This window comes from Dermacentor albipictus, chromosome 2, assembly GCF_038994185.2.
Source record: "Dermacentor albipictus isolate Rhodes 1998 colony chromosome 2, USDA_Dalb.pri_finalv2, whole genome shotgun sequence".
Taxonomy (NCBI): Eukaryota; Metazoa; Arthropoda; class Arachnida; order Ixodida; family Ixodidae; genus Dermacentor; species Dermacentor albipictus.
The window spans coordinates 199,976,377-199,992,200 of NC_091822.1; the positions used below are offsets into that span (position 1 = coordinate 199,976,377).

The 15,824-nt window shown below is 48.5% G+C and overlaps 1 protein-coding gene and 1 long non-coding RNA gene across 3 annotated transcripts in view; one reads left to right on the top strand and one right to left on the bottom strand.

Annotated features, from left to right (window-relative positions):
* LOC135904544 (monocarboxylate transporter 12-B-like) overlaps positions 1-986 on the bottom strand; it is a 65,832-nt gene extending 64,846 nt beyond the window's left edge. Inside the window, exon 1 of one of the 2 annotated variants that reach the window (XM_065435365.1) lies at positions 659-986. The gene's annotated coding sequence lies outside the window, so the exon portion shown is untranslated. The remainder of the gene's footprint in view (positions 1-658) is intronic. The other variant, XM_065435363.1, reaches the window with a different exon arrangement.
* Positions 1-7,703, top strand: part of LOC135904545 (uncharacterized) — a 28,480-nt gene extending 20,777 nt beyond the window's left edge. The window contains exons 2-3 of the long non-coding RNA XR_010565137.1: positions 7,259-7,413; positions 7,488-7,703. This is a non-coding gene — a long non-coding RNA (uncharacterized lncRNA). The remainder of the gene's footprint in view (positions 1-7,258; positions 7,414-7,487) is intronic.
* Positions 7,704-15,824: the final 8,121 nt, after the last annotated feature.

Consider the following 15,824-nt stretch of genomic DNA (forward strand, 5'->3'; position numbering starts at 1 on the left):
CACAACTAAATATTTGGAAACTTGCTGTAGTTGGGAACTTTGATCCTTTGCAGTGCACTGTAGTCCTTCTCCAACAATAAGCAATGCAGCAGTGGGCGCTGACACAATACATGATGCCACGATTAGATGGTACGGGAACTTATCTTTTGCCTCCTTTTGTAGCTTAATTAGCAAGTTTCCCTTCAGGGTAATAGCGGCCGTTTTGATTTTACAGAAACGCAATTTGCTAGCAGAGATCGCCTTAAAATTCGCTAATGAGCAAGTGAGTCGACGTGCTTGCAAGCAATTTTCTTATATTAGCTTAATAGTAGTTATCATTTGATTATTGTGTGATTATCCATGATTTCTTTTTGGTTCTGTGCCTCCCGGTGCTAGGGAGCGGTTTGTCATTGCCGCCGCGCCGACGAGCCGGGAAAAGCTGGCTATATCCATTCGCGAGCGTAAGCGCTAGCGTGGACGCGACGAGAACGACGAGGGAACTGCGCTGTTTGATAAATTTTCATTCAACTAAACCAAATGGAGCGGCGGAATTTCGTCTTTTCTTTCTTTCGTAGGAAAATGAAAGGCCTTCGGCGGAATAAGGAACACGAGGCCTTCTGGCAAACCGTGCGCGATGATCACGCCAGCGGTACGCGTCGACGCGTAAAGCGAGACTGACCTGTGTTCCGGGAAGCAGCGGAGCTCTGCGACCGACTTCAACGGCGCGGTGCGGGCGCAGTGCAGCCTCCGGTCTCGCCGCCGACTGGCGCGCCAGTTGTTCCCGAGACACGCGCGTCGAGATGCAGACCGGCCGGAGTGCTGGCGTCAAAAGGGTGGTCTCCCGTCAATCGGGTGGGGTACCGCTCCGGCGGGCGACGCTTGGCACTGTGGCCGGCAACGCGGCTGCGGCTCGGAGGAGCGAAGCCCGTTTCTGGTCGCTCCTCTCGCCGCGCCGAACCGGACTGCGGAGGAGGGGGAGGGCAGCGCAGGAAAGCGAGAGCCCCGTGTCACTCACCTCCTCGTCGCTCTCTCTGCATTTATCGCCGAGAGAAAGCACCGTGTCGTTTGAGTGGTCTGCATGTTTCCGAGGCGCGTTTCAAGGTGCCTGTTGGCACTGCCAAATGAGATTAGATAGCCGCCTCACTGTTTCATTGCACGGCTGATCCAGCTCGGCTGCACGGGCCAACCGAGAACCGCGGCTCTCCTTCGTCCGGCGACGGTGCGCTGCGGGCATTGTTGCTAGCCGCAGCTGTTGGAGTCGTCCGCAGGATTTAAGCGCCAACACCACCATGGCTCGTGCACAACCCGATGTCCTGCTCTGCGCACGAGCAACGTTCTGGCGACGTAAGAAACCCATGCCACGGCCTAGGTCACGTGCGCGGACCACCGCATCACACAAGTGGTCAGCGCGCTAAGCGACGACGCTGCCGAGACTCGGCCGCGCGAATTGCCGCGAGAGTGCAAGGTGCGATCGCAGCGCCGTCGATGTGCTCGTCACTCTGGCACAAAAGAACGAGATCTTGCGCAGTGTTGCCCCACTGATCAATTACGATATTTTAAGAAACTGCAAACAATTCCTAGGCATTCGTTGTGACTCGGTACATACGGCTCGGCCTATGGCAGCAGGTGCAGAGACGACTTCTCTTCCCTCGACTGACGGCTCGAACTTGTTCCACCGGTTCACCCTCCCGTCCTCCATGACTTAACATTTTACGCCACAGCTACAGTTACACTCTAAAAACAGTTGCACCCTTTGGGGAGTATATTTGTCCCACAACAATAATCGTCATCTGTCTTGCCCGCGTTTCCTTTCTTTAACGCTGCGAGCCCGGTACTTCCCAGTCACGAACGGCATGCGCGTTATCAGTGTGACGCAGCATTCTCGACAGGAAAGTAGCGAGCGCCGAGTTTTCAGGAAAGGAAACGCAAGCAAGGCAGATGACGATTATTGTTGTGGGACAAATATACACCCCAAAGGGTGCAAGCAGTTTTTAGAGTGTATAAGCTTCGCATCTGTGACTGTAAACGCGGCCTTGGGCGTCGGGGCGAGACCTGTCATGCCGTGGTTGTGCAAGAGTTTCGCCATATGCTGCGGCTCGGTTCTGAGACACCGGCACACAAGGCGCCCAGCGAAGCCATGTGAATGTCATATACTCGGCGTTTCTTATTAGGCGGAGCACTTCGTTTTAAAAGAAGCTGTCACATCTAGGCCCACCAGTTCTTGTCCATAGGCTGTAGGTGGCTAGGCGGACGTTAGCAACAAGAAAAATTTCGAGGATAATTTCTCTAATCATCTAAGCTGTTCTAATTGAATTTCCTAATTACTCTTTAGGGCGCATATATTGTAATTGCGAAATTGAAGCTGAGGAGTAGTGACGTCATGCCTGCTTAGCAGAAACTGAGAGTAGCACCACTTTAGAGATATCCGTTGCCAATACCTGCTTAAAAATGCTTCGACGTTTCAGTTAAGATCGTCCCGAACTGTTAAAGTTACGCTTTTGGGAGGCTTAACTAGAAAGCCAATGTTCTTACTAGCACATTGTAAGGTCGCATTTAATAATAATAATAATAATAATAATAATAATAATAATAATAATAATAATAATAATAATAATAATAATAATAATAATAATAATAATAATAATAATAATAATAATAATAATAATAATAATAATAATAGCTTTCGCTTATATACCCAATGCACTTACACGGCGGCATGGTAATGAATGCTACAGAAGAAGAGTAGGATGCACTGGGTTCAAAGCGGAGCTGTTCTTGTGCAAACTCTATTAGACCCATTACACGTTCATCTTCGTGAAATAGACTTATTAAGCAGCTGTGCTCCGATAGGTAAGATATAGTTCGATTATATTTTTCCGAATAATGTTAAGCATCTGCCTTATCAATTCCTAAAGGGTATTTTAGAAGATCGCCTTGTACAACTAGAAATAAGAACTGTGATTGCAACTGACGCTTCCATCTATGAAGAGACTGCAGATATGGGCATGGTATCACCATCTCTTAATTTGTCTTTTTCAATCCGATTACCCTACTGCACGTCTATTTTTCAGGCTGAATTATTGGCAATTGTTTTATATTTACGTAAATTTCCTTTATCTTTGTCAGCAGCCGTAATTTTAACAGACTGCCTCTTCGTTTTTTCTTCCCTAACCACTTATAATTTACCAAACGCATTAGAAGCGTTCAATTCTTTCGTCCCAAGACATTAACGCCTCATTCGTTTGGTGTGGTTGCCGGTACACAAAGGACTAATCCTAAATGAATCTGCTAATGAACTCACAGTAGCATTACTTAGTGGTCCGGTAATCCCTATTTTATTGTCGGCGCTTGTAACAGCGGTGCGATTTTAGGAAATTCAGTACCAAGAATGACTTCCATAGATTTTCATTGGCCGTTTCTGAATATTCGCGTCTGAAATTTTCTTGGGACAGTATATGGTTCTCCACTAGAAAGGCTGAAGTGTCGCTTACGACACTTCGTTTTCACTTTCATTACGACACGACATTTTAAGCATGTCGGGGGCCGTTTTAAGGTTCTAACAAAAAGATTACTGGAAGAATCATTGCGTAAACTTCATTTGACGTTCGCTCTCCCGGTGTTCATTTCCTTTGGTGTTACCGAACTGGCTTTTAGCCACAACAACGTTTGTGATACCCTCTGCAATTTGCCGAGACGAAAAGAATTCAATGCTAACATTTTCTGTTTCATTTTTCTTTTGTAACTGAAGTTTTGTATTGAATAACGTGTAAATACAATAGGCAACAAGTTTTAATAAGATACAATAGAGTTTGCACGAGGTACTTCAGCGAACACTTCTAAAATTGAAAAAAAAAGATTGCCTGTGGCAGATAGCATAATTACAGTCCGTGAAGTGGTATTCTCGAAGAGGTGGACATTACTTGCACAAAAAAGCGAAATGCATAATCGACAAATAACGGAAATTCACTAATTACGTATTTAAGTAATTACCTTATGGCACATATTGCAATTTACAAATTCTAGCCGGGGAGTTCGCAAGGCGATCCCACTTGGAACGAATTCTCAGCATGACAGCTGTTTCGAGATATTGATTCCCAAACTTTGCGGAGAACTACATTGCCGTTGCAGTTAATTTTGTGCTTCAATGTATAAGGCGACGTTGGATAAGAAAATAAGTGAAAGACAGCTCATTTTTTCCGCATGTTTGACGACGCATATCTCCCTGTCGTCCACACAATTCTTTTCAATGCCTTGCAGTCTCACCCTTTAGAATTCGTAAATTACAATATGTGCCGCATGGTAATAGTTAAAAACTTAATTAGTGGATGTATAATAATTAGCCGATTATGACTCATTTTTTTTAAGTAATGCCCGCCTCTTCTAGTAGACCAGCTCATGGACTATAATTGTGCTCTCTGCCACAAGCAATCATTAAATAATTTGAAAGTTCGCTGAAACGCCTTGTATCTATATCACATAAACTTTAATTCCCAAAGGTTCAAATTACCAGTGATTATTGAAATCATATTCCTCAAAATTAGTATTGTTGTCTTTATGTAACACATGCATCGACCGATTCATGGCCGATTCCCCAGAGTGGGATGCGTCAGGTCATTAAGGCATAGCAGCAATAAAAAACACGCATAAACTCCTCCGGTAGTTGTCTAAGTATGCGTAAGCATTATGCCACTTGCTCATCTCCACGTGGCCGGTGTCATTATCAATGTTATGAAACTTGATTCGACCAGCATAAACCCTTATCAACACTCATCGGTCGTTATAAACCTGATACATGATTCGACCCTTATTGGCCCTTATCAGCCTGCATGTCCAGCGAAGCTGTTGCAAAACCACCGCTACATATGTTGAGGAGGTTATGCAATGCTTTTATTGATGGTTCGGATGCATGTTTTGAGCTAGTCTTCATTGAAACCTATGCGGTTCTGTGTGTTGTACGGGTGCTTTCAATGAATGTATGCACTGTTCGCTTTACTTTGCTGAGCGCTTGTAATCTTTGCCTTAAGTTGGTGTGAGCCATGGCATTTTTTGCTTGCTTGAGGGGGTATGAGACGTTTTTCAGGGCGGTATGAGCCATCGCATTCGTCTTACCTGATGGACGTACAAATTTCTCGTTGGGTAGGCATGGAAATGCTTACGCGTTCAACAGCTGAAGGAAAAAGAGCAGCTTTGTCAGCACTATAGGACAGAAGACGCTTAAAACAGCGCGTATCACCATCACTAAAAATAAAGAAAGGACCCGGAAAGAACCATTTCACGATGGAAGTCAACGCTAATGCGACTGGGATTGAATCAGTGTAGTGACACAACGTGACAACAGCTGAGAAACGCGTCGTGTATGAGGCGTGTATGCAGCCTGGCTCTGGACAAGTTGTGCCATCTGGCGGCACCGCCACGAAGTGTGCGTGTGTGACTGGATATTCAGAGAAGATTGTCTGAGCGTATATGATGCAGGTTCGGTACCGCCCAACACTGGATAAATTTTGAAGTTTTGAGAACGGCACATGCCCAGTGAACTAAGTTGGCGTCGGAAAGGCTCACTGAACTCGCCACGTGCTCGGTTGCGCACTGTTGCCAGTTTCCCATTGCCAAGTCGGCATCAAAGAGGTTTATAAACAGCGGCACACACCCAGTGCCACAAGCCAGGGAAACAAGTTTGCCCTACGGTTTGTTTCGAATCCTCTTCCACCAGCGCCGTATCTTGAGGCAATACTCACTAGGATAAACCATCCACTTGCAGTGACCAAAGTTAGCGGGAAAACGCTTACAGGCATCGAAAGACAGACAGATAGCCCCAGGAAAGTGCGTGAAAGTACCCTAAGAATGCTAGTCGCGTTAAAAGGGAAACACGGGGAACGCGGGAGATGGAAATTCAAGACGATGCGCAAAACGAGAACAAGGTGAAAGCGTTGAAGAAGACAAGTCCACATGTCGATATGTTGGCTCCTGCTTTCACCTCGTTCTCGTTTTGCTCAGTCGCATTAAACGAATATATATATATATATATATATATATATATATGTATGATCAGCAGGGCGTGTGGATCGGATTTTGGTATGTTTCATAGTTTCTAAGGCACTCATTATTATCATCATCATCCTAGAGGAGGCGAACCGGTGACGTGGCTGCACGAGCGGGATCCCAGTGGTCGGCGCTTGTCTTCCCTGTCCCGTCGCTGTGCATCGTCGACTCCGACGTCTTTCCAACGAGAGCCGTACGCGTCTTGTGGTACACGGGGACAACCTCTCCACCGACACGTCACCACTCAGTCGGGCTACACTAACCTATATGGGCATAGAAGCGCTGCGGGCCACTAATAGTTAATGCAGTGGATTCGATCTCTGATAACATTCAGCTGGCGATTCTTAAAAGCTTTATAGCATGGGCCAAGCGTAAAGCCTAGTTAAAAAATTAAATTACGGGGTTTTACGTGACAAAACCATTCTCTGATTATGAGGCACGCCGTAGTGGAGGACTCCGGAAATTTTGACCACGTGGGGTTCCTTAACGTGCACCTAAATCTAAGTACACGGGTGTTATCGCATTTCGCCCCCATCGAAATGCGGCCGCCGCGGCCGGGATTCGATCCCGTGACCTCGTGCTCAGCAGCCTAACACCATAGCCACTGAGCAACCACGGCGGGGGTTGAGCCTAGTCTAAACGGATTCGAGATTACCTGGCAGAATATTGGTGATTTCAGCGTTCTTATTGTTGTGGCTTCGTGTAGTTGTGCTTTCAGTTTATCAAACGCGTGCTTTCTTCTTTTTGCTGTTCTTTTCTTTCTTTGATTTTTTTTTGTTGCACTGTTAGCCATGCCTACGTCTCTATTTCGTGTGCTGGCAAGCATGACAGCGATGATGAGCAGTCCGCACGTTGCGGTATCACACGGCGTCTTCGCAGCAGTTGCGCATTTTGCATTGTAACAGGTGACGCGAGCCAAAGCACGCTGCTTCTGCGCGACAGCGCTGCCAATGAAAGCAAGGTGACAGCGCTCGAGAAGGGGCGCTCTGTTGACCTCGCTATCGGAGTGGCCTGCGCGTCATCGCGGATAAGAAAGTGGAGCGCCGGCACACTCACACATGCGCGCAATGCAGCGGACACACGGCGACTGCACGCGCTTTGCGCGGCTGCGGATCATGCCGCTTCTCAAAACCGTGTTCTCGACAAAACATTTGTTCTTTGAAATTTACGACGCAGACCATTCCTCACGGAAATCCGCAAGATGGAGGGCGTTCATAACTTATTATTATTTTTTTTTCAGGGATAGAGCTTGGTTCTTTGATGAAGGAACTCCGCGGAGAACTGGAAACATTCACCCGGTCCTGGAATCAGAAGCGGGGCAGAGTGAACGACTTGTTTGCAAGATAACGACGTTGGCGCGGTGTATTTCATTTATACACCGATACTTCAGTTCACGTGTGTTTGGTGAATTCGTTATTGCAAGATTTCAACTGTCGTTCATGCCGCTGAGCCTTCGCCTTCTCTTTCAGCACCCCAAGCCAAGCGTTTTTCCATCGTCCGCAATGCTTCTAGTCAGTTCAGTAGGTAGAGGGGTTCTCCCGGTGTGGTGGAAGCTCCAGGTTTTTGAGCCAGAGCGAACCCTTGCTCAACAACAACCTTTGGATCTCGACGCACCGACCATGTCTTCTTTGGCTTTATAGTTTCTCTGTAGTATAACTTGCAGTTGCTGATCGCGCCAAAATAAAAGGTTGACGCTCCCGCATGAGAAAACGGCGACGTTGCTATTTATACTCCAAGACACATGGTAGTGAGCGCGAGTTTTATCCTATGGAATGCGCTCTGCAATTGTCCCCTGAATGCGACGGGGTGACAGCAAAAGCCAAGTTGTCGCGATTTCTTCCCCTTTGCGACGATCAACGCGTTGTCCCGGTCTATACAGGGGTCGTGCAGGCGGAAAGCAATCACGTTCGGGTGGCGCTCGCCACATGCATACTCGGGACACGAACGTTTTTCCATTGGGACGGGAACGCGGCCGCCGCGACCGGGGATCAAATCCGAGCAGGAATGCATTATGTAACCGCGCAAACGACAACAGACGAAGAAGTAAACACACAGGACAAGCGCGGAGCCCGTTGTCGTTTGCGCGGTTACATAATGCATTCCAATATCGACCACCAACTAGCCCGCCTCTCCCTGTTAAAAATCAAATCCGAGACCGTGCTCAGTACGCCGTGGTCGCAGAGTCATCCCAAGGAGCGGAAAGCGGCGATTCTTACTAAAAGAGGCGAAGAGGAGCTGCACATACCACAGTCTTCAGACAGGGCGTTTCGACTTTAATGGCTCTAAGGTGGGTGTACATCGTCCACAAGGAGCCGCCGATGGAGAAGACTGCCATCTAATGTCTCCATTTCGCTGCGACGCATGTCGAATCGAGTGAACAGGCTGTGACAATTTTGGACTCGGTGTGAGTGCAAGATAATCAAACGCGAAAAAAGCCTGCCTCTTAAAGTTTTAGAGTGCGTTGGTTCTGTCCAAGCTGCTTATACTGGAGTCGCGTATTCGTAATAGTGAACCAAAGTGTGCGACCCCATTTCTCAGTGGTCCCAGCCGGGCCGGATGGCTCCACGAGGCTTGCTGAAAGAAGAGCCGACGGTGTTGACACAGCTGCAGTTTGGCTGTCGAAGACCAGAGACGTTCCCGCCAGGTGTAGTACTTCATAATGGTCCAGCCCTGGAGTGTGGCCCTGCTGTGGTGTCTGCACGTCTGCTTGTCGCGAATAACCTTCTCGATCAACGCGTCTATATTCAACCATTGTGCGTGTTTTCAGATTTCAGGATCTACATGCGAGACAGCGCCGTAGTTTGCTGATGGGAATGCGCCAAATTTGACGAGCACCGGACTGTACTCCTGCGTCTACATTAGGCCGCCGTCTGTTGTAGCCTATGCCAAACTGAAAGAGTGCTAGGCCACGGCGGGAAGTATATCATCATAGCAGAATTAGCAGTTCCAGGCAGTGCCGCATGGGAGGTTTGCAGTTAACGACTATATTTTGTTCAGCTTCACTTAATTTACTGCGTAGAGGTCAGGATTCAACTTGCAAGGTTGTTTGTTCATAAAAGCATCCGCTGTGTGAAAAGATATTACGGGAGTTCTGATTTCGCCGCTGGCCACAATGCATCCTAGACACTGCAGTGTTCACTACTGGCTTGTGTTGGAGCTTTCGAACGCAGGCATTTTCTTGAGCGCGCACTCCATTCCCTCTCCAGATTCCCTGCCTTCTTTGCTCCTTCTATGTCACTGTTGACGTTATATAGTGTTCACATATTAATGACACCTACGAATAATTAAAGTGCGTATAGACAGATACAGACAGCGGACGGAGAGATGGACAACGCGAAATTGTATTTACACGGATGCTTAACTCTCCACGTTTGCCCCCTGATTCCGGATGTGCATGCACACATAACCTCATTACGACCATGAGCATGTCGATATCTCTCAACACCGTTCTACCCGCCTGCTGGCGGTATAGATAACTTCGACCACCTCGGAAGGTCAGTATTATACCACATGCCACCAGTATGGCGACGTGCTCTAGCTGCTTGACAGGCTGTAGTGCAGTTTTTGTCGTTGCGCATGATAACACCACTTTTTTGTTGTTCTTGCTATCTCAGTTTATGCATACTCCTACTTTCGCCAGAAGTGAAGTGTACTGCCCGGAATCTAAAAGTGGCGCAATTAAACCAGCCTACCTACGACTGCTTACCCCAAGTATAGTCCTGGGTCGGCGCTCCGCCGAGCTGGTCCAGGCCAATCCAGGTCGCGACATTCGCTGTTGCCGTTTCGCGTGTGCGCAAAGCGGGCACGGGTTCTCGCACCTGCGCCCATTCGAGCAGCGCCAGAACCGCGCCTCTTCGCAATAGTTCGATTCGTACGCTACACCGCGGCTGGTCTTCACTCGCTCTTGCTCCCGACAACTTGAACAAGCTTGTTACGTTGGGAACGCTTTCATTGCACGTTATTGCAAGGCTATTTGTAATCAACACTGTGCACTTGTATTGAAGCGCCTGCAAAAATGATTTGCATTTGGTAAGCGGGATCGTTTACGTTGCTAATGTAATTTCATTCGCGAGTTCATCACATGCACGAATGGCAGCACATGCGATTCCGAGTGTGATGGTTCGTGCTGAATGTGCTCTGCGACACCGTTCGCCGTCATCGTCTCGCTGTTTTTTGAAACCGCAGCTACAGCTTGGTAAGGTGGGGACCCAACAAAAATAAAGTGAGGAGAGCTGACAGGAGAGGGTTCTAGCTTATTATCAAGGGTGTCGGTTCGATTATGCTTGCTTAACGGCAGATAGAATTTCCACCATTTTCTGTGTTTGTATGCATCGGGGCATATCGGCTATAGCTTGTACCAACATAGATTGGCCTTCGTATCTTTCTGCCTTGTGCGAACATAGATTGCAGGGTATCGTGATCCGAACAACGGACGATGATCGTTGCGGCGCGGTGTTACGCTGCGGAGCTACGCAAGACTTATCCTGCGCTCCCTTGTGGGGGCGAGTCCTTGAGGTGTTTTGTTGGCATCCGAGCAAGAATTCCCTCGATACGCGACTTGCTTTGTGTGTCACTAGCTCGAGTGCACAGTAGCCTGGTTTTCTGACACGGGCAATCTGTCTTGGCGCACAAGTTCTTTGGGAGCCTCAGGTATGCTTGGCAGCAGGCGTCGTGGGCCATCGCAGGAAGGCTGGTCATTCTTTACGCTGTTGGAGGCAGAAGGGCAGACGGGCAGACGTCGAAGGGCAGAGCGTGGTGCCGTCCACTCCCGATCTCTAACATAATAATTGCGCACAAAACAACGCAATGACAGGCGCACTTGGCATTCCCGTGGCAACGCCCATCTGTTTCGTGCGCATAGTAGATCCGAGCGCGCCTCTCATCGGCATGCATTTCTCTTTTCCTTGCCACTCGTAATGTGATTGCAGTCAGTACAGGTATCCTGTAACTGAATAAAGTTGGTTCCCGTATGTTACACAGAAGCGATGAAAGCAGGCCTCAGTTCTAGCAGGTGGGAAGGGGCTCCTCCATTCAAACGCGAAGTTGGTAGCTAGGGCTCCACGTACGTGTCTGTCTAGCCATTCGCATGAGAATTAGTAGGAGAAGAATATGTACACGGCCTAATTTCACTGTCGAAAAGTGTGTTCGGCGACTGTCCGTTTAATCCGTTCACAATATTTACGCGATTAATTGCTCCAGCGCTGTCGCCTGCGGCGTAGGTGCGCTGCAGGTGAGGACGCCCCTGAGCGCGTGTCGCGCTGAGCAGCCGCCACTGAGACGGGGCGAATGTCAACGCGGGTCTTTGGCGCGACGCTCACCGGCGTGCCCCGAATGAGTTATCGAAGCGTTCCGCGACCTGTTCTCTTATCAGGCGAACGGCTCGTGTTGGCACCGCTTGACCATGAACTAAACGAGAGGGAAGCTGAGAGCCACTTTTGACTCGCGGTGTTTACCGAAAGAAAAAAAAATTAAAAAGAAAGGTGTTGAGAGGACTGCAGGATTGGGCCTACAAAAAGAAACAATGCTATTTCTCCACCTTGCAAAAGCGCGGATCGGTCTGCCTCGAACACTGTGCCGTGCAAAGCTACAGAAGATGTAGCGAACTTTGATGTAGGACGCGATGATGAACAAGAAGGTACTTTTCGAGGAGTGTTTCGAAATTATTTATTAGCCTCGTGTGTTTTGTCTTTTGTGCTATGGCGCACACTGTATTGAGTATCGGCGGATTCCTCATACTACGAAAAACGCAACTCTCTGTGCACCGCACCGCAACGCAAGTGCTTCTCTAAATTGGAATGTTAATTTCCCGCGCGGAATTTCCAAGTTTTACTGAGCCGAGGCCTGGCAAGAGTACGCGCGATTTCTCCGAAATGTGGCAACACATCCTGCATGGTTGACAGCGCTGTGAGGCAATCTCCGGTGGGCGCAATTATTGCTTGCTCCACGGGAAGCGGTGGCAGGCAATACGGAAATTACCGGTGCACCCGGCCGCATTCTCATGTCGCTCGACAGCGCAGCATCCTGCGGGGGCTTGGGAAGGAATCCGACGACGTGCGCGCCGCGCTACAGTCAGTCATTGACGTAACCTCGCCAGCGGTTGGGCGGAGCAGTGGCACCGAACGGCGAGACTACGTCCAGCGTTTCGTTTGCACCAGCCTATATGGTACAGCTGCGCGTATGCAGCTTAGTTCGTACACCTAAAGCAGAAACTGGTTGGGATTGTGACGGACTTGCATCTCGAAGCAACTCACTGCAGCCACGAGAGCAGTGAAGGGCTCCGGCTTATGCTGTCGCTGTTTAGCGTCGTCAGTCAGCGCGTCTGTGCCCTTTGCATTGTTACGAAAAACGGGCGACAGCCGAGTCGCCTCGTCCGCTCTGCCGCACAGCGTGTGGCGCCACTTGGAATCCGTCCAAGTGCGGCTCCCGGCCGTGCCCGGAAATTGACGCAGCGACTTCGGCGGGAGGCGGCATCAGATGCTATCGAGTGGAACGCTCTCGGCCAGTACACTGCAATTATTTGCATTTTTAATGAAGGGATCGTAATTGTAATCGGTTACATTTTTTTTATAACGTGTACGTTTGTTGTATAGACATAGACCCATGTTTTTTTATTTATGTATGTGACATGCTAATTTCTTGAGTTGCTGAGCTTGGTAAAAGCCATGTTAAAGAAAGTTGCCAGTAACTTGTCATGTGGTTATTTTTATCGCAGTATAACGATGTAACTCAAGCAGTTTAGGCTGGCCTATGGTTCTGGTGGACGATGATGAGTTGGTTAAAAATCAATATTGTAAAGCCCACAATGACAAGGTCGCCTTCGTTATTTGTACAGCTAATGGTGACCACTATCTTCCGCCAAGATCGCGACACCGTACAAGAGAAAATCGATAGCCACAGGAACTTAATGTTATGGCGCGCGGCCTCTACAAACTGCCGTGTCACGTGTTTTCCACACAACAACATTTAGCTTTTTAGGCGACGCTTTGTCTTTGGTTAAAGTGTGGGAAGCTCTCCCTGGGCGGGGTTCCGGATTGACGGCAGGCTCCAAAGCGAAGCGTGCCCTTCCGGCCACCCCTCGAGCGTCGCCGGAGAGGCGAGGACATTATTGCCCAACCCTCGGCCCACCGGAAAGAGCGTAAAGATAAAGAAGGCGCGCTTGTTCCACGGCTGTCTTCCCGATGCGGTATCGCCGAATCAACGCATATGCGAAATCGGACGCCACGGAAGATCCCCGGAGAGATACGGTGAAGCGCGCCGACTCCCCAGCTTGCGCCCGTTCAAAACGAGCGCCGCCTCCAGCAAGTCTGAGCTGTTCACGGAGCTTTCCTTGCGACGTGGCCCAAACTAGCTCTGTTGTTGAGCTTTACCGAAATGACGCGCGAAAGAAACAAAGGTGTCTGTGCGTGCGCCATGAGGAATAGTTCGTTGAGAAGTCCGCCTTCCGGCAAAGAGCTCCACACGACGCTGCTTGTGCTTGAAACACAAAACGAACGTTTTACGACTGTAATATAGACAGCCCACGTAGACATACTTTTCTAGATTTATTCCATCGTTTGTGGGGTGTCCGCGATACAATACTGGCAACTCCAGGATCAGCTAGTTGAGCTGGCAACACTGTACACACGAGCAACATGACTACGACATCCATGTTCTAGGCGGCTCTTTTGCGTGTGGCTTTGATCACATTTCTGTTTTGTGGCATGGAATCGAGGTGTTTCGTGGAAGCCGAAAGTGCCCTTGCTGCCGATCTCCTTACTTTGATCGGTCTCAAGGATTTCAGCGACGAAATCGCGGAAATAGTTGCGCTGTGCGTGCCAGCGTCCTGCCTGCCCATCGGGCCGCATACGATTTTTTTTAAGACAAAGAACCTTTTAAGCAAAAAAAAAAAAGGAAGTGTTTGTGCGCAGCAGGCCTCCGAAAGGGGCAAGCACTTGTTTGCGGAGTTGCTTCACAGTTTCAGCTACGATACTTTACTGTTTTCGACCTTGATAGGCAACCGCGGCTCGTGTTGTAGTATATCACATAGGGTTGCTCACAATATATAAACATTTACGTCTGTCGTCTTTCAGAAGCTAAATACGGATAGTCTGCACTGATAGAACGAGGCTAAAAGCTGTAAAGTTACCTGGTCAGTGTGTCTTGGTATAAAAACAAATGAGAGTTCCGTTTGTGAGTCGACGTGAACCTGTCTCTATTTAGTTAGCTGATAATTGTGATAAGGTCATCTGCGTCCGGTGACTGGCGCATGTTCATGCTCGCAGTACGCAGTCTTCGAGGTAGGACCCGGGCTTGGGAACACCGCATAAATCTGCCGCCCGTAGGAATTCTCAAACCTCGGTGAAACGTGAGAAGTGAATAAAAATCAATCGGACCAATTTGAGTTTCTTCCAACAGGTTTCCAAAATTTAGCGAGGATTTTTATTTTAGTAAAGTCAGTTGTGTTGGTGTAAATGCATGACCTGGAAACGAAATGAACTGGTTGTAATGGAACTTAACTGTGCGCACAGTGGCGGAATGCTAACTAAGGCGCTGTGCGCAGGTCGAACGCTCCAAAGCTGGAACGAGCGCTGTTTGCTGTTGCTTCTAAATTTCTTGCAAGCAAGTAAACTGACAACTCAACGCGTTGAATGAGAAAACAGCATATTCTGCTTGCCCCGCTAAACTAAAGCATGCTATGAAAGCGAAATGTGGCTTCGCAGCGTAATATGTGTCATGATCAACTTCAGACATTCCGACGCAGTTATCATTCCTGCTACGGTGCCTGCAGACAAAAGTAGTACGGGCGAGAATATTCCTGATGTTTAAAGCATTAGTAATTAACACTAATGCTAGGGCAGAAAACTATAAAGGAACAAAAACTAAATGAAGCTTAAGCGTGCATTACTATAATTTATTAAATCGCCTGCCTGAACAACGTACACTCCGCGATTTGAAGCGCCAGCAAGATATTTAAAATCAACAAAAAGAAAGCAATGGTCTACTCGCCGGGAATGAAGTCGACCCGAGTGAAGTGTTTAGATACCGGTACAGTGTCAGTCACCTTTTCCCAATGCGGAAGTTTCTTATTCAAGTCGCTTTCCGATGCCCGTCGTCTGCTTCTTTTTAGAAACGATCAAACCATACACTGCTGTCTTTCCACCGCGATGCCATAGATAATGGTACACAATAAAAGTCTTTCGACATCGGTCTTTTTTCATTTTCAGGCATGCTTTCAGCGCATTCATGGCACGCCGTGACAGGACACCCTTTTTTGCTTCAAACCTGAGAGAGAGAGAGAGAGAGAGAGAGAGAGAGAGAGAGAATAAACATTTTTATTGGGTGAATGCAGCTTTGTAGAGGCGTCCTCATTCCAGAATGCCTTGAGCTTGGGCCGCGTCCTGGGCCCTCGCAATCAGCCGTTGCTGAACCTCGAGGTTGGAGCTGGCCAAGGCTCTCTCCCAAAGCTCGTTAGTGGGGTAAGGGTTCGAAGGATTTAATGGTGCCGCTCTGCAACCCCCTACTATGTGCCTGAGGGACCCGGGCTCTGTGCAGAAGCGGCATTGCGGAGATAATTGTGTAGCGTCTATGAGGTGATTTCTGGTTGGGTAGGGGAATGTATTAACTTGTAGAGCTCGGAGGAATCGCTCCTGCTCTCCAGGTAGTGACTTGTGTGGGGGTGCATATGTTCTGCGGGTTAGCTTGTAGTGTTGTGTGATGTCTTGGTACGAGACTTGAGGGTGCATGCGCTCGGGTTCAAATTCCTCGGCGTCGGCTCGGTGGGTCAGACCTCGAGCCACGTGGTTGGCGACCTCGTTGCCAGGAATGCC